The sequence below is a fragment of the Nilaparvata lugens genome, chromosome 10 (genome assembly GCF_014356525.2).
Source record: "Nilaparvata lugens isolate BPH chromosome 10, ASM1435652v1, whole genome shotgun sequence".
Classification (NCBI taxonomy): Eukaryota; Metazoa; Arthropoda; class Insecta; order Hemiptera; family Delphacidae; genus Nilaparvata; species Nilaparvata lugens.
This window is the reverse complement of record NC_052513.1, coordinates 29496784-29520961: the sequence shown is the minus strand read 5'-3', so window position 1 is coordinate 29520961 and position 24178 is coordinate 29496784. Positions and strand designations below refer to the sequence as shown.

Below are 24178 nucleotides of genomic sequence, written 5' to 3'. Positions count from 1 at the left end.
ACAACATTCATGAAATCGTTCCTGGTGTATTGCTGATTAGTTAATTTCCAGATACCTACAAGTCTCATTAAATTAGTTTTATTCCTGATTCTAATAACTCTATCAATTCATTTTCCTTGCTGCTTCAACCCCAATTCATCCTATTAATGTAAAATATAATACGACGTTTTATCGTAGGCCTATACCTACTTTTAAGATGTAGAAAAAACAAAAACTTCAAGTCATCTTCAATGATTACTCCAATTAAGATGTATTTTTAGTAATTCAAATAATTTGTCCTCCACAATTCCGTTATTTCTAATAACAATCAATGATCTAATCGAACTAAGTCGTATCCAAAAAGAATAATAAATCAGATTCAATTGAAAGAAATACTGAAAGCATCTCTTGTTTTCTCTTGCAAATCCACCGTGAGTTGAAAAGAATTCCTCGGCTCTCATCGGATTTGTTACCTTCCATTTCCCTGAAAAGTATAATGAGATTCCAAAGATTAATCCCTGTTTTCTCGCGTTAAAAATCGTATTTGATGTTCTGGTTTTTCAGGAAGAATCAACTGATAAACTTATCCTTGATTGGAATTGAAATATTCGAATCAATCAATTTCTATACCTTATTGTTTTCATCCTTTTTTCAATAAATTAAAACGGTGGTTTTTCAATAAGCAACATTGTTTTATATAAGTAAGTTGATCTTTGATTTTTTGGCTCGTATTAATACGATTTTCCTGAGTCGTGAGCATTTGGTTTTAACATTATGGATTCAAAGGTAGGTAGAATAGTTCAAGGGGAAACCCTTTTTGTCTGCAGGCAAATAACAAACTCACAAGATATTAGAAATTTAGGATACAATGGAAACCATATTCCACCGATAAATCAATATTATTATCTTTTCATTGGCTAATACCACAGCTCGCAGTCCCGCGAAAAAACTCAACGTTACGAACGATTGAATTACTAAAAACCTACAGTAAATAGCATCGCTTTGTAGCTCCGAACACAGGTTGAATTTCAAAGAAAGTCATTGAAATTAATATCCCTTGTAAGCAAGTTGTTAATAGGTAGCCTGAGGGTTCAGCTGTTTATTGTGGAGAGGTTTGATTGATTGCAGGATGGAATATTGATGGCTTGATCAGTGAGATGTAGCTTTGAGGTGGGTTGATTGAAGTTGCAAAGAGTATACTGGTGGAATTGATTGATTCGGATAATTAGCGAATTTACTAAATGTTCGATTATTATTATTTTTCTGAAAGCGAGGATGAGTTCCAAAGGGGGGTTCGGCTCAAAGAGATGAAACCCGCAGAGGATTTATCTGATTGAGCTGTAAGAGATACATTGTTGAATAATTAGTGGTTCTCTTACACATTGGGTAGGCGTTCAAATGGGATGGGTTTGTTTGAGCCTTTAGTGAGATTCACTTGAGACTATCAGCATACCTTATAATATTAGCAACAATGTTTCCCATTCATCTCATGCTGACAGTTTGTAAATCCCACAATAGTACATCAAACATCTGAAACTCCTAACATTGGAAAAATAATCACAATACGGAAAGGTACAACAGACTATGATTTCCATCTGAAACAGACAGGCTTACTATATTAAAATTTCTACTTTGTTCAATGAATAATTATAGACGTGTTAGTGTTCTTTGAAGAAACATTTAATATAGTTTTTCATCCTGATAGGATGAGAGTAATGAGGAGATATTGCAATAATATCGTTTACCGGATAGTAGAGCATGTTATGAAACCTACCCAATTTTCAAAGTGAATTCCGTAATGAAGCCTATTCATTAACTCTGGTGGAGTTGCACGAGTCTTCAGAGTAGTAGATGATGACTTGGAAGAGGATGTTTGACCTTTTTCTTCAAAAATATATATTTCATGCTATTCATGAAAATAATATTGAAAAAATAATGCTGAAAAATTGGAGAGGAGAAAAAGTCAAGAATGAACAGGAAAAGAGTTCCACATTCATACATTTATGATGTCCTTCCTTTGGGAATGAAGTTGAAGGAAATTTTGTTCTGTTTATCTTTCCTGGTGGAAAATAATAATATCCATATAACTGCCATCTGCTATGGAAATTTCTTGGAATGGAAGTATATTCATCCAGAAAATAATACGAGAGCAAGTCAATATGCTGTTTCAATCTACTGGCTTTTTGAAAGAATGTTCATTATGAAAAGGTCAGCCCTTTACATTAAAATGATAGTTTTCTGTATTGAGAAAAAACATGGACCGTACTATTTATTCACAATAATATTCTGAATACATTTTCAAGCTTTCACAAGTTTTTAAGTTTCATGCTTTCACATAATTTTCAAAATCACTGAATTTCATTAAAAAAATTTCTCTATTGGGACTAGAATTTCCATTCATGAAGTTCAAGCTCCTCCAACAGTTTGCTCATCCAATGTTTTTGACGCTCTATATACATCACTATAACCACAGTAACTATATAACCAGTTACTGTAGCATAGTTAAATAGTTACTGTAACTATAACACTATATTTGATGGCTTGAAAAGATCACAACCGGAAATGTCGGGCTACCAATATTCATTGAAAACCAAGTCCACCCACACTGGATAATCGCTCGAATATTTAAACTGTCCAGTCCACCCTAATATCAGAAACATTCACAATGCTTCAGAAGAATCAGAAATACAATTTTTCCGGAATTTCACGTTTTCAAGTGATTCAGCACTTGTCTCTCAAAGCCAACATGAGAATTTCTCCACTTCAGTGTTCCAACAGAAGTGTTACACAATTTTACTTCAATACATTGAGATTCTCTGTAGAGTGTCTGTATAGGTTGCATGTGAATCACTGATGTTATTGATAAAGAATGCTGGCTGGACTTTAACAGGAGCACAGGTTTGCTGCAAAATAATGTTTGCCAGCACTCTAGCACTCATCAACGCTACTATGTTGATGTCGATATGACGTTTGACAAGTAGCCTTCACATTAGCTATCGAGTGCAGACCTTTGAAACATGAAACTGGTGGTGATGATGATAGCATGATTATGACAGTGATTTTCAAGTCTCCGATGGTAAAAATGATGATTATGATGATGTTGATGTTGATGATGTTGATGATGATTGTTGATGCGTGTGCTACTGTAGAAGGTGATAATGGTGGACGACTCTCATGAAGATATTGATGTCCAAGCAATTTACATATTAATGATAATGATGCCCCATGTTTCTGTTGCTGATGAGGTTCTTGCAGATTCAAAATCTGGATTTAAAATTTTGATACTTAGGTCCATTTTTCTACTGCTAATGACAACAATGATGTTGATGAATGTCCATTCTGCTGCTATTCTTGATGATGATGATGATGGTGATGATTCCACTCCTACTGCTAATGATGATGACTATTTTAATGAACTGCTGATGATGACAATGATGTTGATGTACTTGCTTCTGCCACTGCTAATGATTGTCCATGCAGCTGCTTAGAATGATATTGTTGATGATGATGATGAAGGAAGAAAAGTGCAACAATTTCTGTTTAGAAAACAAGGTCTCTCTGATGTAAGCTAAGTGAGTGGGAGAGAGTGCTAGAGGAAGAGAGAGAGAGAGAGAGAGAGTGAGAGAGAGTAAGTGTGTGTGTAAGAGACGAGCGCTCAGCTCACAAATTGGAATTCCATCATCACTTGTGCGCTGCTACTCAGTGAAATGCACGGAATTTTCCGAGTAAAATTTCCCATTTACCTGCCCACTGCTCTTTTCCCTTCTGCGAAGTGTCACTACCGGGAAAACTGAAAACCTTGCATATTTAACTCAACTTACCTCCCCCCTCATAGCCTACATCAATGTATGTCACTACACAGACCATTTCATCAACATTCTACGGTTTTTGCCAAAGTTGGCAGCTCCTGGAAGCATGAATGGCATGCAGAGTGCCCTCGGAGTCTCGATCGGTTTAGTGATTTAGTGACACATTTATATTCTGCGACAGACGAATTGATCAATTAGTAGAATTGTGCTGAATAGCATATCAATTGTTAGTATTGTTACTGAAATTCACGGTTGATAACATTTTAGTGTAAATACAGTATCGGTACTGTACTGTAACGGTACTGGGTGGAACATAACAATGCTGTCATGTTATGTTGTTTCAATACACAGTAGGACAGTGAGCCACAAATGGCGACCATGTGCTCTCCTAAAATTTAAAAATTGTAGATATATGTTATTTGTTGCAACACGTGCTCTGAACATATTGTATTTAAGAATATGAATGCTCGAAGAGCTAGAATAATAAAAAGAACCGTTTCTCGAAACTATTGAGAATGCATTTGAATAGCTTACCTAGACAGACGCTGGGGCATTATTCTTTTGAAAATAGTTTGAGACAAAATCATTCTTTCCTAGAAATTTGCTAACAGCATTCCTAACGTCAGTCACAGACACGTTTACAATAGAAACCACATGGCCCACTGTGCTTTGTGTCAACCCTTGTATATATCTATAGCATAAGTTGATGGCAGGTGAATGAAGATTGTGAATAGCGATATAGATATATAGTTAGGAGAGTAGTAAATATAGATATGTAATTTTCAATGTAACCACGTGGTCAGCATATGCTACAATTTTACCACGTGGTCAGCACATGGATATTATTGAAGCAATTATTTGATGATCAGTTATTTGAATGGTGATCACATAAAACGATAAATATGATATATGAGTAAATGTATTTATAAATTAGGGCGTGAAGTAGATTAGGCTATATGTATAAAGTATTCAACAAATAATGTTGTACAATAAATTATAATTCAATAATTATTATAAGCTAATTAAGTTAGTTGAATCCGAATTCATAGGCTAAGGACAAATTTGTAAATAGAATAAATTAGGTATATTTGATTGAAACAGGTTGACAATGAGTATAAGAAACCTGCTTAATTAATTAAGTAGTAATTGATTGGTATCTTATTAATTTGATTTATTCAACTCGATTGTAATGATTACTGTATGACATTGTATTTTGTTCATTTCATGTATTTATTATTGAAGTATTTGCTATATTAGATTTATAAGATTGATTAGCCTACTGTATTAATCAAATCAATGCATTCAATTGTCAGTATCCAAACTTCAGAGTTTAAATATTGATAAAATATATGATATCATTTGTTTTAATAATGAAGGGGAGCCATAGTTTAAAATGATTTAACATAATAAACATTATAGTGAATTCAAATTGATATTTGAATTCAATTTGTAAGCAGAATATTAGCTGATGAGTTTGAGTGTAGGCGGAGCTAGAGGGCGAAGGGTGATGAGGGGTGGAAAATCGTGGTTCTAGTATATAAACAGGCAGACCATGCCTTGCAAGTGAGTGGCATTTGAGTGGCAGTTAGTGGCAGTTGAGTTGCTGTTAGTTGCTGTGAGTCTCTTGGATTTTGGACAGTATTCAGTGTAGGAGTGAGTTTTTGGTTTCAGACTTCAATTATCCTATAGGGAATTGACTGAGCCAGGTAAAGATTGTATTTAGAATTTGCAACTTTTCTCATTTCAAATCCACACCACCCCACCCTAAAAAGCCCAAATAACTATATCAAATTACATAGCATCAAAGTAAACAGCAAATTTAATTATTTAGCTCTTCTAAATACAAATCTGTGGATACAGTTTTAATTAACTTCTTGAAACTTACAGTTGAAATTTTCTTCTAAGCACAAATAATAGTTTTTTAAAGCAAGGCTCCCCTAATCATATTCATTCATTAAAATTTATCAATTCTCTTATTTTTGACTATAATCATATTTTTAACTAGAGTTGTTCAATACTTTGATTTTATATCTTATTTTTCAAGTAACCTGTTAAAATAGGAACTGTTTGTTAAAATTTGTTGTATGAAATTAAAACTTGAACTGTTGTACTTTCAAAAACTTAATCATCTTGTATTTATATCTAATCATTACTATATTTTTGATCAATTTTTTATAAATTCATATAAATTTAAAGTTCAATAATAAATTCATAATTAACCTTTGTTTTGCCTTTCACTTTATACATTCCCTTACACACGACCCTGATCTATCTATCTTTATCTTTTTCTTCAATACTATTATTAGTTCAGTGAGTGAAATATAAGTATCCACACAGTGAATGAAGTTACAGTAAAGTAATCAATTCAATTTTATTAGTTTAATTTTATCAATTCATAGTAATTGATTGGCGCCGGGCAAAATACCGTATAGAGGGAGGGAGTTCGAAACCCACTCTAAACAAAGACCGACAGTGGAAAGAGTTCAACAGATTTATTGACTGGTTAGTGGATATTAGCATGGAGTACGGGTTTCTAAGGGCTCTGTAGGAATCGAGTTGATATTATGCGATTTCATTAATTTTTCACTCTGTGAGTATAAAGTTGAATGGATTAATTGAAATTGAAAATTTTTTATTGAAATTAAAAGAACAATTAATTATTTTTTGTTCCGATCAGGATGATCCTCCTATGAGCTCCAGGCTGGAGCTTAAATGATGAGAGTGATGAAGATAGCCTACGTGATGAGGGTTATTATTATCATTGAGGATTTCCTGAAATATTCAACGATTAATAAAATAATACTGAGCAGTATAATGTCATTCATTCCCAGTTTTCAATTATTTATTTATTTATTTATTTATTTATTCACATTGTGTACAAATACTTAATATGAGGAAAGGCACAACAGGCTCATGCCAAAAACTGTCCCATTTCCAATTTATATTATACTGTCCAAATCAAAATGTTGGTTATGTCACTTTCACTTTTCAAAATACAATTTATACTCTTCAATACTCAGATAAACGAGCAAATTTTGAATCAGATAGATACTATTGGATTCTGAAATTAAAAAATCTAGAACAGTAACTTAATAATTATTTAAAAATTCTAAATTTTGAATTCTAAATTAGCCTGATATCACAGATGAGACAAAAAATAATTTATCTGTTTCTACTAATATAATTCACTGCGTTATAAATAGATATTGTAACTTCAATGATTCTCTTGATAAGAAGTTTGTAGAATGAATCATGCTCTTAAACTCTTTAAAAATTTTATTCATTCCCTATTAATAATTCGTAATTATTTGAAAATAATAAGATTTATGAGTTGAGATTAAAGAATAGAAATCCCCACTTCAATTTCAGTACACTCGGCTTAGATTAATGATTCAGTTGACATTTTCTCTTGTATTAGGACAACTTGATAACGTTGAACCTCAGACAACCTGTAGCAATACCAAGATTAATTCCATCCTTATGCTGTGTACAGTTCCTAGCTTATCTTGTCGGAACATTCCCAATGTTTTGATTCGATCACTGTGTGGATCTGTCATACAGATTGGAATGTAGGCACTGACAACAGATATTCAGGATTCGAGAATCAACAATGTGAACAGCATTACAGACATCAAACATTGGAATATGAATACGGTAATTTTCTTTTCGGTTTAAATTGGATTGGTTCAATGGGAAAATACACAGTTCTCTTAAAAGGAGATAATATTGCAAGAAAAACCATCTATAACAATTGTAAATAATTATATTTCGATATTTCTATGACATACTTCCAGAATTTTGCTGACCCTCATAGCTTTGCATAGAAACATCACTAATCCAAGTTCAAATTCATTCCATTCACTATAATATAATATAATAACACTATGACAATATGATAATAACTTCTCGTTCAGAGAACGAATTGATCTTGTTAATTATTCTCTCATGAATAAGTTTTTCCATAAAGAGTTTCATTCTATCATATAATAAATAAATCACGAAAATAATATTAACATATTCTACAATATGTTATGCATTGGCCGTCAGAGGCTTGACGCGGGGAAGCAGAGGGGGCTTCTGGAGTCTTCCAGGGCATTCGGGTTTTGGTGAGGGGAACCATCAACCAATGGCAAGCGCGTTCTCGGATCTTCTAGAGGTATCCATGCACTACGATTGGTCGGACGTTTGCTACATCTCTAGATCTTTGTTTCTAGATCGTTCTGCCCGCCTTATATTAATGGGGAATCTCAGTCAGCAGAGCAGTTGAGAAACGACAGTCAAGAATTCGCTACATCTTATCGTGACAGAGACGTGATAATAGACTATTGTAGTTGTTTATACAGTTATTATTCGTGGTGACAGTTATTTATATTAGTTAACGTGAGCTTCTGATAATTCTGTGTAATTTATTAGGTAGTTATCGGTTTTTAGTAGTATCTAGTTAACCTCCGTGTTCTTTAGTGTTATAAGAAATAAATCTAATAAGTATAAAGCGCCTCAAGTGTTTTATTAATGTAGAGCCCGTAACAATATACATATTCTATCATGGAATGAATTCCAATCCCTCATCAATAATCCCATTTTAACATTTAAAAATAAAAATACATATTATATTCTAATTACTCTATTCAAGTTTTCTCTGCAATTATTCCAGTAGAATAAACATTCAAATACGTTCTATTCTCATTTTATCCAATCAAATCAATTTGAATTCTGTATTATTTGTACTCTAGAAACAGAACATGCAATTACTTTGATACAGTGTTTCTGAAGTGCTATTGACTCCGAGTCATCAAAGACAGATAGGTTTTAATACCGCAATATTTAATTTCAATCATAAGCAATGCCAGCTTCAATGACATAGATCTACTATTCTCCTAGTACTCTGTTGAAATATTTGAATTGTGTCCATTCAATTAAGAAATGAGGTCCGATGATAGAAGTTATTGGACGTGATTTATTGTTTCTGGCGAGGTAGTATTGTTAATTTGATTTTCATTTCCAGACACTGATTGAAGTTATTCTCCAACAACATAGCTTCGATTTGCCTTCATAACAATCCGTTATTTCTAGAACCTTCCAATTGTTCCAATCAAATCAACAACAGAAATAAGCTGTACACATTTTATTATTTCATATTTCCAAAGTCAAATAATATGATGATTTGAATAGGAATCATGAAAAATTGAACATAAAAAGTATAATAGGGAAGGGTAACTTATGAAATTTCTCAAATCCTTCGAGTACAATTTTTCTCATATATTTCTAACTTACATTCTCAAAATAGTTTACTGCCAAGCTCAGAGCAAGGGGTTCGCCTATGAAATTAATTCAGGAACTCTGTTCCACACAAATTCATCAGGAATTCTACTGCAAGCTAGTTGAAACAAAAACAAAAACTTCAAATCATTTGAATTCAAGTATGATAGTCTGGAAGCTACCCAATTTCCAGTAAGCCTATCAACTTTTTGATCAATTCTTACGGAAAGAACAACTCACGAGAATATTCTTCCAACAAAACTTGATAATTTGTGAAGATGCTCACTTGATGACCGAACAAGGACATCAATACTGAGTCATCATAATAGGATTTGAATATGAATATCTATGTAATAAGATTTAAAATCATAGAAATGAGTTTGAATACTCAAGCAATATAAACCAATTTCCACTCTGATACTAATCCGTGTACAAACTACTTCCAAACATCATGACTTATTATCGGGGAAAAGGGAATTTCCCACTTGAAGAAAAGTGAATCCTTCACAGGTGAATATTATTATTTCGTGGAGTAAATAATTCTATTTTGCAGCAGCAAAAGCCATGATAGATGCCAAGTTTTGTAGTAGATTTCCATGTGAATAAAATGTCAGAGGGTAGACGAATTTATCCAAAACTTAATTTCAAAACAGTTCGGAGTTACTCTGCTTTTGAAGAGGTTTTCGATTTTCATGACCTCGGGTATTTCCAATGTTACGATCACTTCTAGGGGAAATGCTTGTTATACAGTACGACTACTGACATGAATATCAAGTTCAATGCTGCGCGTTGTTGCAGCGCGGGGTTTAATAGGGCCCCGAAAATAGTACATCATTAAATACAGTTATAATATCATACATAAAATAGGAGATGTAGTTCATAAGTACAAAATCATCAAACAAAGCATAGTTGGAAACAGAATGTAACAGTTACATTGTACATTGTTATATCCTATAACCTTGGATCTGAATTCGACATCCAAGTTTCCACTTACATCGTATCAAGTTCTAACTCCCCTCCAAGCCATCTTCATGATATTAGATACATACATATAAGTACACAAATATATTGGATTCAGCAGACTAGAAGATGGGAATTTGAGGTGGGAAGCCAGCCACCCTCTCGCGTGTCAGCGAATTTCAGATTCGAATTCAGCGTCCCAAAATACATATAGAACCGTCGAGAAAAATTATTTCGGGGCTGTTTCCTGAAAAACGAGCTTGACATTTGACTGGACTATAATATGTATGATGTTGCAGTTTGAATTTGTATCGTGCTCATCTGAAAAATACGTTAATTTATTGTACTATTCCCTAATGACGCTCACATAAAATGTCAGTTTTGATTAAATGAAAATCAGTGGTATCAGTGCTGATCTTGAGAAATGCTGACCATTCATATGAATCTCACTACAGTATTGCATCATTGTTTCTGTATTTAGTCGCTAGTATTCAAATAAATTAAGGTTGACGTCAAATATTTTAAAGATTATTTTGTAGTTCTATTTCAAAAATTCAAATTTATTTCATATTTTCCTGTAACTAATAAATTGTTCTGTTTTGCGAGGCAATTAGCCTTATTTGATTCGATTTGATAAGATGAGCTTACTGTATTTTATAATAATATTGTGTTTTATGGGGAATTAAAAAAATGATTAAGAATTTTCAAGTCTAGGGATAAAATTTCGACATGATCGACGAATAAATTGATATGCGACCTTATCTAGATAAAATATGAAATAGATAGCATTCATCTATTAGTCTTGATCGCTCAACTAAATTTTAGAATGGTTCAATGTAGCTTACAATAATAATAAGCTATGTAACTCACAAATAAACTTCAATTCACGTTTACAATAACGCTCATTTTCATAATCTTCAAATTCCTTTTGTCTTTCAGCAAGGCTTCCGATTTCGACAGCCTGACCTATAGTATCAGTAAGCAAATCGAGGGGAAACATTTCGCATCTTGAGGCCCAATCGGAAATAATCTTCAAAAGAAGAAGACCCCCCCCCCCTATTTCCTGAAATTCTATTCTACTTTGAAAACGAATCTACCATCTCTCCTTCTATGGAACTATTCCGTTCACAAGACAAATCTCCTTGAAAAGCTGAACAAAGAGTCGAGGTCTTCATAGGAATAGAGTTCCTTTAACATACCTTTTCTCTTCTTTTACCATTGGTTTTCACTCCTTTCAATAACGCTTTCACTCGTTTCCACATAGTTTCTCTCTCCATCTAACGTCCTCTACACCAAATTCGTGAACTTTTCTTGGTATTCATTATCAGAGTCTTTTGTGTCCCATCTGTATGTTCTTTGTGCTATCCTAAGAATTAGCCAGAGGTTCGATTCGATGTAATTATAGCGTTGTCGCTGATAATGAGTGAGATTTCGATTGTTCAAGGTCGGATTATCTGTAATTCGAGAGTTGAATTCCAATTTCAATGTTATTCCATGGATGTAATACAACTTTTGTCATGAATCTTTCTCTAAATCCAGGAAAAGTTCCAAAGGCTTTTGTGGTTAATGCAATTTTATGGTTGAAAAATGCCAAAAATACAACTTATTTTCCAATAATTTGTTCTACATTACTGGAGAGCGAAAAACGATAACGCATAACCAATGACTGAAACCCGATTCAACTTACAAATTCCCCATTGAACCTGTTCCATTATCTGATTATATTTTATTCATTGGATATCAAGAGAATGTCTTTCCTGATGTCACAAAATTACATCAGAAATTACATCTTAGTCGATAGAGAAATAAACCAATAGTATCATACCGTAACTTATAAAGGATACTTATATTATATTATCCACTCATATATCCATTTATATTATCTCATAATTATATTATCCACTTTGATAAAGTGGAGTAGATCGTAATGCAGATCGATAATAGTGTAATTCATTAGTTTTGTTACCCCAATGAATATGTAACTGCGAGAGTTTTAAATATCTCACTCAAAGTAGAATCACAGATCTATTTGCTTAGTCTATGGTAGAATCTACAACCGCATAATATATAACATTATTTTCTACTGCACAGGAAAAAAATCATCTATGCTTATAAATTAATGTTGTCAGTGGAGATATTCTAACGATTTTCCCTCCAAGCCCAATCACCTTGTTTTAGGGAGATATTAAGGGTCACTTGAATATCATTGAAAAGAAGAATAGATTGATAGCCATTTCCGAATATTCGAAAAACTTGAAAATGGCTTTCCAAAAATTTGAAAATGGCTAGAAAGCCGAAACTGGTTGGTGTGTTTTATAGAAAAAAGGGTGCTATGAAATTATTTCTTTGTTAACAATTCAAGTTGCCCTATTGGAGTACTTGATTAGGAAATATTCTCAGAAATATGAAACAGGAAATCCGTGAACAAAATAAGCAAAAATAGTAGGCTAATATTCATATGAACCAACACCCCCATAACAGAAGAATATCTCACTACCTATATTAATACCCTCTAATATTTGCCAGAGTGTTCCCCCGAAGCCAAATACAGATGAGTATGTATTTAGTTGTTCTCATGAAACCTTCCACCCCCAGCTTCCAATCGGCTGCTATGACAACCAATCCCCGCCACCCACTCAGCCACGCGCATGCGCAGGTCAGTCGCCAACAGCCGACAACTTGATAAAAGTGATAAGAGCGTCAAAGGCATCCGCGGTACATAGGTAAGCGCGTCTCAAAAGTTGCGTTGCATAAGAGGCGTCTAGACGCCCACTAAGTAGTGAAACTGCCGTTAGAAGTCGTGCAATAATCCGTGAAAATCGTGCACTACTCTTGTAAGACGTGTAACATCCCCTTCCTGTCCGTAAAACTTGACAAACTCGTGTGTAACAACTTGTGTAACGTTTAAAAAAAACTTGTGATAGTCGTGAAACAACTCGGGTAACTCCTGTAGAACTTGTGAAGTCGCCCCTTTGTGCCAGACTTCCAAGTATCATCTCAAATTACGCCAGTAAAATTCAGTTGTGTGCTTCGTAAACTCTACGACAATAGGCGCTTTCCGATATCCAGTTTCTTGTGAACTGTTTGAGTGAATTTTCAACGCGAGTGCATTTTCAGTGCTTTGGCGTGTGTATTATACAAGTTGTAAGTTGCCTTACAAATTGTACGTTGTCTTACAAGTTGTTAGTTGTATTCAGTTCTTTGAAAGTTTTTGTGTTAACTACGAGTACAATCTTGCAATGCTCAAGTCACTTGATTAAACCTTGTTGTCTAAATGCCCTTACCAATGCGACTTACTGTTCTGATCAAGCTTTAGAGGTAGAATAAGTGATTAGTTACATTAATCCACAATAATTAATTATTAATCAATGAAAACATGATAGACAAAATATTAGATGCCTAGACAAAATATAAGATACCTATATAAAAGTTTGTCATAATACTCCGTGCAAAAAGAATGAAGTTGTAACTTGGTTCAATATTGCAATGTTTTTTTGCTACCGTGGCTATTAGGAAAATAAATAAATAAATGGATTTGAAATAGACAAGATTTTGAGAGGTTCAGGAATTCAGTAGATAATTAAATATATAAATGGTAATTGATCAAGAAATAATATACATATTGTCTCATATTAGAGATCTATTGCTACCTCTCCTGCATGGAAATTCAAACGACTATTTCAAAGTATGAGTTCCATATTAAGTGAAGAACTTTCAAATTGAGCTCTCAGGGGTTCAGTAGCTCATGATGACGATAGAATAATAATTATTGATCTTGGAATTTTAGTCGTGACTTCTACTGTGAAAAAATATCAGATCTTCTTATTGAAAGTATGAATAAAAAGTAATACATGAAACATTAAATTTAATTCAGGTTTTTTTTCCAATTCAATGTTCGTTTCAAGCGACTGACATGAATGTTATCCATGAAGCGACACAGGGTCATGAAATATTTTCTAATGTGAAAAAGCGTATTCATTCATTTCGAGGCATGATTAACCCATACTTGAAAAGTAATCAAAAGCTACAATCGGTTCAAGTCCAGGATATTCAAGTTCATCCACACTATTTTAGTTAGCTTCAAGAATAATTTCTTATGTAGAGTCCTCTACATGGAATTCTTCCAGAATGACAATAAATTAATTATTATTCTAGGATGTTTCGTGTTGTATTGATATGAGTTGGAACTTTTAGAGTTTCAGCAAAATTTCAAAGGGAATGAAGGGAATGTTGTTCATTACAAGCTCGATCATCGCTATTGCGCACTTATTAGGTGAATCAGTTTATTTGAAAATCACATAAGTGTTCATAAGAGATAATATTTTTGTACAGATAAAGTTACTCCCTCTTCTCGAAAATTTGGTCAACATCTCGATTCAGAACAAATCTTCAAAAAATTTGTGGAGAATAGTACCTCATCAATTTTACTTGAAAATAGAAAAGTAATCGAAATTGCATTTCACGAACTAAACACGATCTGCTTTTTGAAGTAGTCCAAATCAAGAATTCAAATCAACTTCATCGAACACTGATCTTTCAGAGCTCACAAAAGAGAATTTAACTTGAGCAATCCGATTGAAAATAAACATACCAGACCTGGTTATTCAAAATCACCATAGGATAATTCAAGTTATTTAATTTGTTATTGATAACTGATGATATTTTGAAATTGATTTACTTAGTAAGTTTGCCCTACAATAAGCTACATCCTATATTGATACTATCAAATACTACATTGATATCTTCAAAAATCAATAATCCCAAGACAAATCCACACTCAAAGTCTTCTTGAAACTGATATTATTGATGAATTCTATATTATTGGATTGATTTTATTTCCTTGAAATTCACATATATTAGCTATGATAACTATATTATCACATGACTTATAGAGCAACAATAATTTCAGATTCTACACCTCGGATTTAGTTCAAGTTGTAGTTTGTTTTTAAGTTCAGTTCAACCAGAGATGAACTTAATCATCTAATTGATATCGTTCCTCCATGGTTCAACGTAGGTTGAAGATTCTGAATATTTTATGAAATGATAATTATCCTTTGGATCTGAAGAGAGACTATGTTGGCGAACTTCATAGTAATAAGACAATTACAAACTTTGCAAAAGTCAAGTTCATCAGCTAAGCTAATAGCTTCATCAAAAAATCATTTCAAATTTTCCACAAAGTTGGCTCGGATATTGACCACCTCTGAGTTATCTAATCTTCCATCTCAAACTTTCTAGTGGTTGAACTCGAATCTATAGCCTGCGTTATAACCTATAACCAGCTTTAAACAGCACTCAATTGCAATACCACAACTTTGCAACTACGTGATCTCAGGAATCCCTACTGTTACAACCATTGGTCCAAAACCTACTGCTGAGAGAAAGGTTGAGAGAGAGAAGGGAATAGAAGGAAGCACAGAGTTAGAGAGACAGAGAGTGAACTAGGAGAAACTAGGAAGGGAGAGAGAAGAATTAACTTTTCAAGGAAAGGAAAAGAGAGAGTATGAGGAAGAAACAAAGAGATAAAATTAGAGAGAGAGGGAAAGACATTCAAAACTGACCTGATTTAGCCTAACTGATCCTCAAGTGAACTAACCTTAACTGAACCAAACCGACTTCTTCCTTTTCTCAACAATAGACCTTAAATTTTGAACAAACCAACTTCACAGCAAAAGCTACAAAATCCCTCGAAACAAAACCTGCAGAATACTTTGATCCTTGACGACCACTATACTAAGCAGAAATTTATCCAATGGAATTTGTTCGCTGCAAATTGCTGAGTCAGTACTATCGGAAAAACATCAAGCCCTGAAGCAGTGCGATGATGTATCTCTAGCGTTTTACAAAAAGCAGCCACCAAAAGACCATTTTAGCGCTGGAGATGGAAGAAATGTAATGAAATTTGGCTTCAACCGGCTGATGTTTTCTTTAACGTATTAGGATCGCTTCAGATTCCACCTCGATTTAATTTTTGCCATGTTATTCTTTCCTTCGCCGCATAAATTGGACTTGTTGCGGGTTTCAAAATTGTTCACGGTGTGCATCATTCTATTCTTTTGACTAGTTCTGTTTCTTCCCCCCTTTCACCTTTCCTTCATCACTATCTTGCTTTCTTAGCGAAATTCCACTCACTCATCTCCCACAAATAATTCAATTCATCACTATTTCTTATGTATATACTTTCTCTTTTAGGAAAAACTATTGAGAAATCTCCCAATTTTACTTTCTGTAACACGTTGGAGACTTTGTGAAAGGTAAACAAAGTTAGTTTGTAAGAGATCAAATTATCATCCTTACAGTTAAGAAGAATGCCACCTTCTAGACTGAAGAAAAAACAACTAACAACTGCTTATGACTAATCTGATGGCATCTGGTTTGAGTCCCAAACTAAACCTGGTGTTTTCTGATGGGAGAAAGAGTTTCTGATGAAAGAAAACCCACAATTTTCGGAATAACGAATGTACTCTCAAATTAAGATAATAAGATGAAGCAGTAAAAGTAAATACAGTGAGTAAGTACAAGTAAAAGTGATTAGGATGAGTACAGTTAAATATATTAAGATGATAGAAATAGCAATAATATTTGAAATACGAGATTGAATTAATGAATAGACAATATCAGATAAAATTATTTACTACAAGGAGAAAATTATATAAGATAATTAGGGTTCAAAAGCTCTTATCCTTGACAGGGAATCAAGCCAAAGAACATCAACTACCTCTTTTCAATGTCAGTCAAATCCAAAAAATCACTGAACCATTCATATTTAGATCCTTTTCATACCAAAAATACAGTTTTCATCATTCTACAGACTCCTTGGCTTGAATAATGAACGGACTAATATATCCTGTAGGAGTACTCTTTTGAAACCATTAATATTTCAAAAGTTGGCAAATTTTAATGGAGTTACGAGTTTTGTATGTACAGTCATCAAGTCTATTAGAACAAGGGAATCAGTGTGGTGGACGGAAAGAGATGATGAGAGGATAGATAATGAAAGATAAACTGAGCTGGATTAAGCTTTCCACATTCCATTACGTACGTTGTTTTCCTAGGGGCGCTTCAATAGAGGTCACACAGAGGTCATACAGGGATCTCGGAACTTGGCATTTAATTCACTTAATACCAGCACTGACTGACTGTATTTCATTGTGAGTTACTGTGAATCGCGACCTATTCTGGAAATTTCTGTGATGAGATTCATTTTCAACTGTCAGGATTCCTCATGAATAACATCTACGCTTCCCATTCAACCAATGCTGTTCAAAGTGGATCTCATAATAGTATAGAATGGAGCCACGTTTTTCCATTCAGAATTCAGACAAAACGAATAGTTTTTTAGCATTCAGACATACACCCGCTCTCTCTCACTCTCTTATTTCCCCTTATTCCTCTTCCTCTCCATTTTCCTTCTCCAGTTCTCTACTCATTTTTCTTTCTTCTTCTTCTTCTTCTTCTTCTTCTTCTTCTTCTCTCTATTACTTGCAGTAGTTCATCTACACTCTATAACCTATCAGGTTGGATAATCCCGTAGAAGGATCCATCTCAAATTTACATATTTTTCTTCTTTCCCAGGACGGAAAAGGGTATAGATTGAACTATATTCTATACGCCTCAGGAATAGTGGTCTACCATGTCTACCGTTGGTACTCAACCTACTGTTTTATCTTTCTCATATCTGTGCGTTTTATGGTTGAGTCGAATTGTGATTAGGCATTACTCAATACTCAAGAAATAGCAATAGAATGAGCATTAGTTCAATACTCACATTATTACTGCTCAACTACTTTACTTCTCCTTCTTCTTCGTTTTCTGCAACTTCTCTCACATTATTACTGCTCAACTATTTTACTTCTTCTTCTTCTTCTTCTTCTTTTTCTTTTTCTTCTTCTTCTTCTTCTTCTTCTTCTTCTTCTTCTTCTTCTTCTTCTTCTACTTCTTCTTCTTCTTCTTCGTTTTCTGCAACTTCTTCCACTCCACCACTTTTAGAAATAATCGAAATCTATATTCTAAGGTTTTCATCCTTACTTGAACTATTAGTAAATTGCAGTTTTCTTTTTTCCCCCACCCTTCAACTAACCCTTCCCAACCTTACCTCTTCACCACTATTCATAGCTTATCGGTGCGACCACAGAGCCAATCGCTTTCCATCCATCTTTTTATTTCATCCTTCTTCACCTCAATTCCAGTTTCCCGCCAAACGCATTGGCTCATACTACCTCATCCTTATCTCTCTACTCTTACTTTCACTTCCCCTTTCATCTTCTTCCCCTTCTGCTATCAATCCTGACACTTCTCCCTATCTATCTTTGAAAATGAAATTTGAAATTGAAATTGAAATTGAAATTTATTCTTCCAAAAAATTAAATTAAATTACAATATATTACAATGTATAACTGAAAATAGTGGAAAAATATTGCTTTAAACAACCCCTGAGTTACTACAGTGTGGTGTCGTTCATGTTCCATATGCATTTTTTATTCTCTTGAATAGTATGGTTACAGTGTTAAACAAATATAAGAATTAAACAAAAATAAAACAGCAGAGCTCTGCATGAATAGAAACGTAAATTTAAACTATAAATATAATGCCTTCAATATGAATAGTAAATATTATCAGATCCAGTACTAGAAACTATCAAGTTAAAATCTGAACAATAATGAGAGAGAATGCCAAACAAAACTGAAATTAGATAAAGCTATGAAATATAAGAAGTACATTTAGCTGAATTGAACTCTTGAGCTTAAATAATGCAATCATTTTTTTTTTTTGCTCTAGTAACTCTTACACTTCTCTCAGATTTTTTCTTCCTATTTTCAATTTTCCGCTACTCCCCTGTTTTGGCTACGTGAATATATGTCTTAGGAAGTAGCACATTCGGTGTCCAACTCATAGATTGTAATCAACTGGTGTGAATAGTGCAATTCCATTACAGGACCAAAGACAGACAACTCAGATGCCTGTGAATTCACCACCTGCAATTCCCACTTTTATTTTGAACCAGTCACCCACACACATAATTTATTTTTGAGCTCGAGCGCAGACTGAATTCAATTTGAGTTCCATCCAATAACTATAGTTCATCTCACTAGACCTGAAACTTTCTAATAATTGAATTGTGTGAAGTTTAAATTGGAATAGATGGATCTGCTCTCTGCGCAGTGAGATTTGATTGGGACTGTCAGCATGTCCTGAATATAACGTCGATACTCACCATTCAACCAGTGCTGACCGTATAAAGTGGATCCCACTACATGAATATTGTTGAGTGTTTCAGGAAAAACATAGATCTGTCCTTGATCTTTTAATTGGATTTGTCTTGCTGCACAATAATTTCACTTTGACTTTGATTCTCTGTTTAAAACTTTCGTTTAGCGCTTTCTCTTCATCCTTAATGAACAAACAAATAGAAGTTTTCAAACTTTCAACCGCCTGGAAGTAGAAAATAACTATTCTTCAGCTGAGTTCGTTCTCCAATGTTCTATCAGCTAATGAAGCTGTGACTCCATTGACATTTTCCAAACATCACCTAAGCCCTTCACGCATTGAGTGATATAAGTGATAGAGATTTCAGATTCAGATTTAAATATTTGTTTACTTGACTAGACAATAGTCCTATTGTTTCAAGTAAGTTCAAGACTACCCTGATCCTGAGTGCATCAATTATTTACTAATCTATCTTCATTATTCAGTTCTTGGATCCAAATTTATCTGAAATAATGTTTCTCAAGTTTTCAGTGTTTATTAAGTTTTCAGTTTCATCTTGTTTCAAGTTTTAAGTTTAAATTTTAACTTAACTTGACTTAAGTTAAGTTTTTAACGTAATTAAGTTTTAAGTTAAGTTTCAAGTGTCATCTTGGGATCTAATTAAGTGTTTCATCCTTCTGAATTGAAAATTCCTAGTTTTTGTTTTTGGACAGAAAATTTGACTTGTATTGGAATCTTCTGGAAATGTTACTGTTTGTGAAATTTGGGAGGAGAGAAGTTTTGGGATAACCCCTAAGTCATTGCTATATGATTTGTAATTGCTGCATTAATAAATAAATGAATATGACCATTTATAATTCATAAAATGTTTGGTTTTTGAGTGTGGGCTGAAATGGATTATAATGATAAGCCTGGGCATCAAACTCAACTCAATTGGAATAGTTACAGGTGTACAGTAGTTTAGTTTCAGTCAGTTGTCATGATGGAAATTGAATCATGACTTCATCGAGAAGAAGTTTGAAATAAAGTAATACATGAGAATAAAACCGTAAGTTGGGATCTTTATAACAGTAAGGTTGGATCTAAAACACATAAATACTTTTGATCTTGTAAAATTCCTTCATGAATAGAGTCAGCAATGCAGGAAAATTAAAGAATTCAACTAATCAAACCAAATCACAAGATGGGATTCACTAAACTTGTGCTTCATGAAGCGTTTGTTGGAGCTTATAACCTTCTCGAGATCTTGACTTTGAACCACTCAGATTTGACCTTAAACTCTACTATTCTCCGATTATTTTTCCTTTCGAAAATAAATTCATGCCCTCTAATCGTATTTTGGAAGTTGAGTAAATCAATAAGAATATTAGGATATGTTGAACAACTGTAGTTCTCTATGTCGTTAACCTAAAGCTCACAACATGAACACCATGCAATATTGAAATTCTTTTATTCTTCTCATGTGATCTCCAACAGTTCTGTCACAAGTTATGGATCCTTTATCAATAAAAAATAACTCAAAAACCATATTCAGCTTCCCAAAGCTAATTTTCTTCACAGAAGTTGCATGCCACTTGCTAAAATAATCACAAAATTCAACATCAGTAAGTTCACATCGTTATTTCACTATCACAAATCACCATTGATTCTTCACCCTGTCATCAAGATAATGAAGAGAACATAAGCTCTCTCTCTGACTTTCTTATCCCTTGTTCTCTGTCTCCTCTCTTTTCTTTGTTACTTTATTTCTTTCTCTTACGCTTGCTCTGTCTCTCCAGTTCTCTCTTTCATATATGGGACCAGGCTGTTGCAGTCACTAAAACGGGAAAGTTCACATGTCAAGAGTAATTTAATTTTCCACATAGTCGATTATCCCTTCATCCTCTTTTGGGGGCTATAATGCCCATCACTCATCCCATGCTTCCAGCATGCACAATAGACCCCAAGGACTCCAATTTGTGCCATTGAAGCACGAAAAGTTACAATGGCTGGAGTAAAAGTTGAATTATCACAGTCTTGGCGTACACATGACGTGGAATGAATACAATATAGGAATGTACGGTTTGTGAACTGTTAACAGTTCGCAGATCGATAAAATAATTATGAAATACATTATATTATCCAACATTATTTCTACTGAGACTGTATCCACTTATATCAGCTCATTTGTTGCCCCAGCATGGAGCACACCTAACCTTCAACAATCAACTGGATAAAGGTGATATTTTAGGGAAATTACTGAATAGTCTTGCTGATAAATGTAATATAAGACAAACAATCAAATCAAAGTCAAAAACCCAAGAAAGAAGATGTGAACAAGACAGCTGAAGATGTGGCAGGCTAAGCCACGGAATAATAAAATGTGGTTGACAATTTTCATTTGTGTCTCCATAATGAAAGAATACCACGACATCAAGCACAACACAACTAATACTATAGTGAGATCTTATGCACTAATGGTCGAATTTAAACTATCCACGATTTCCACATTCAACTGCATTAAAGACCTCAATATAAAACTGTTGTATAAACTATAGTGAGATCTTAACGCACTTATGGACGAATTAAAACTATTTCCGACTCTCACATCAAACTGCATTAAATACCTCAATATACTGTTGTATAAACTACTATTATTATTAAAATACTGTAAACTATTATTTGAATACCAAAATACTATACTCCACTTCGAATACTGTATTGTTTGAGGAAAATAAATACAAACTCTATTTCGAGTCTCCAAAGATCTTACGCACGAGCACTTCCAAACTCAATTATCTCGATAATTATATACGTGACGATTGTAGCATAAACCTAGCTCTGTTTTCTTACTTGAGATGGACCTGGAGCAGCAATGTTTCAGAAGAGGGAGTGGTTTAGTGATAATTGGACAAGGGTACACCAACCCCCAATCTATACCTAGAATATCAATGAGAACCCTCTGAGTTTTGGTTGGCACTAACTAGACCACAACGGTTTTCAACCTCATACTGAACCCCTGACTTGGAAATAATTATAAGGAGTAGCATGTTCAGTTGCGGAATGCCTCAAGCAAGAGTATCCAAACTCAGAATCTGAGAGGTAATCAATACTAGAGGTAGAAATAGTAGTAAGTTATAGTAAAAAGGAGGAGTAGAGTAGATTATTGTTGTAACGATAGATATTATAGAGTATAACGATGCAGTAACGGATATAAGTGATAGTTGCTTAACCTAGATTTTGATTCGGACTGTAGTATAAATTTGAAAAGGGATAGTTTTGGGTTCATGCCTTCTCATATCAGAGAAAAAATTGTAAATGACTAAATCAATAAGAAAATGAAATAGGCATTAGTTTCTCAATTCTCTTATAAATGAGTAATTGTGACTTTTCAAAGTCGTTCCATTTATTACACAATGGATATGTATACTGAAAATCCAGATAATTTTCCAAGCATTGAAACCTAAACAAACATCTTTTGAATATTAGAATTAAATCAATATCAATATAAGAATATTTCCATATACGATGGTGAAAAAAGGAATTTGAAGTAGAGTTTTGATAGATTGCCGCATCCACACAATGATTCATACAGGACAATGTGAATGGAGAGACCGATTCAATTCACAATCTGAACAGTTTCAAATCAATTCCATTGCGAAAAATTCTCTAGTATGAAATTGTTAAATTAGTCTGCTGAAAGAAATTAGTCTGCAGTAGAAGAAATTTGGAGAGGCATTAGAGAAAATATTGTGAAGACCGCCCAGGAGACCATTGGATATAAGAAAAGAGAAACCAGAAACGCATGGATGGATGAGGAATGCTTGCAAGCCCTAGAAGACAGAAACCGAGCAAGAATGAACATGCTGAACAGAAAAACAAGAGCAACAACAAACCTATTCCAAGAAAAAAGAGCGTATGCCAGACAGCTCTGCCGGAAAAAGAAAAGAGATTTTGAAAGAAGTAAGTTGGAAGAGATAATGGCGTTTGCTGAGGCAAAGAATGTGAGAAAAATGTATATGAGAATACGAGAAGGAAAGGCTGGATTCCAACCAAGAACAAATTTTTGTACAGATAGTGATGGCAATCTTGTAGGAGGGGAAGAACAAGTCATTGAGCGGTGGAGAGAATATTTCAATGAATTGCTTGGAGGAATAGCTGAGGAGGATCTACAACTGGAATGCAATCAAATAGGTCCAGAACCATTCATTGAAGACCCTCAGATACATGAAGTAGAGGAAGCCGTTGAATCACTGAAAAATAATAAGGCCCCAGGGGAAGATACAATAACTGCAGAAATGATAAAGGCCGGTGGTCCACACCTTCTCAAAGCTTTACATAGTTTAATTGTTCAAATTTGGAGAGAAGAAGAAATGCCTGAAGATTGGCGGATGGCGGTAATCTGCCCTATCCATAAGAAAGGAAGACTGACTGCTCAAACTATAGAGGTATCTCCTTATTGAATATTGCTTATAAAGTCCTAACCAAGATAATAGGTAGAAGGTTGATGCCTTATGTGGAAGAAATTTTAGGGGACTACCAAGCTGGATTTAGACCAAACCGATCATGCACAGACCATATATTCACTATCCGTACAATTTTGGAAAAATGCTATGAGTATAATATTGATTTGCACCAATTATACATAGATTATAAGCAAGCATTTGATAGTGTGAAAAGGAATAGTCTGTTAGCAAGTATGATTGAATTCGGTATACCTGGCAAACTTACAAGATTAGTGAGAATGACTTTGAAAGGTACAAAGTACCGAGTGAAGATCCAGGGAAGCCTGTCCAACAGTTTCTTGGCAAGTAATGGACTTAGACAAGGAGATGTATTATCGGCCATGCTATTCAATATTAGTTTGGAAAAGGTTATACGGAGTTTGACAGTTAACCCAAATGGAACCATCATGGATAGGACTCTACAATACATGGCATACGCAGATGATGTGGTCCTACTAGCAAGAAATAAAAGAGCCC

At 34.0% G+C, this 24178-nt stretch overlaps 1 protein-coding gene across 2 annotated transcripts in view; it reads left to right on the top strand.

Annotated features, from left to right (window-relative positions):
- The first annotated feature begins 12666 nt into the window (after positions 1-12666).
- The window catches only part of LOC111064192 (gonadotropin-releasing hormone II receptor), a 231142-nt gene continuing 219630 nt past the window's right edge, over positions 12667-24178 (top strand). For both annotated transcript variants that reach the window (XM_039437149.1, XM_039437148.1), the window contains exon 1: positions 12667-13151. The gene's annotated coding sequence lies outside the window, so the exon portion shown is untranslated. The remainder of the gene's footprint in view (positions 13152-24178) is intronic.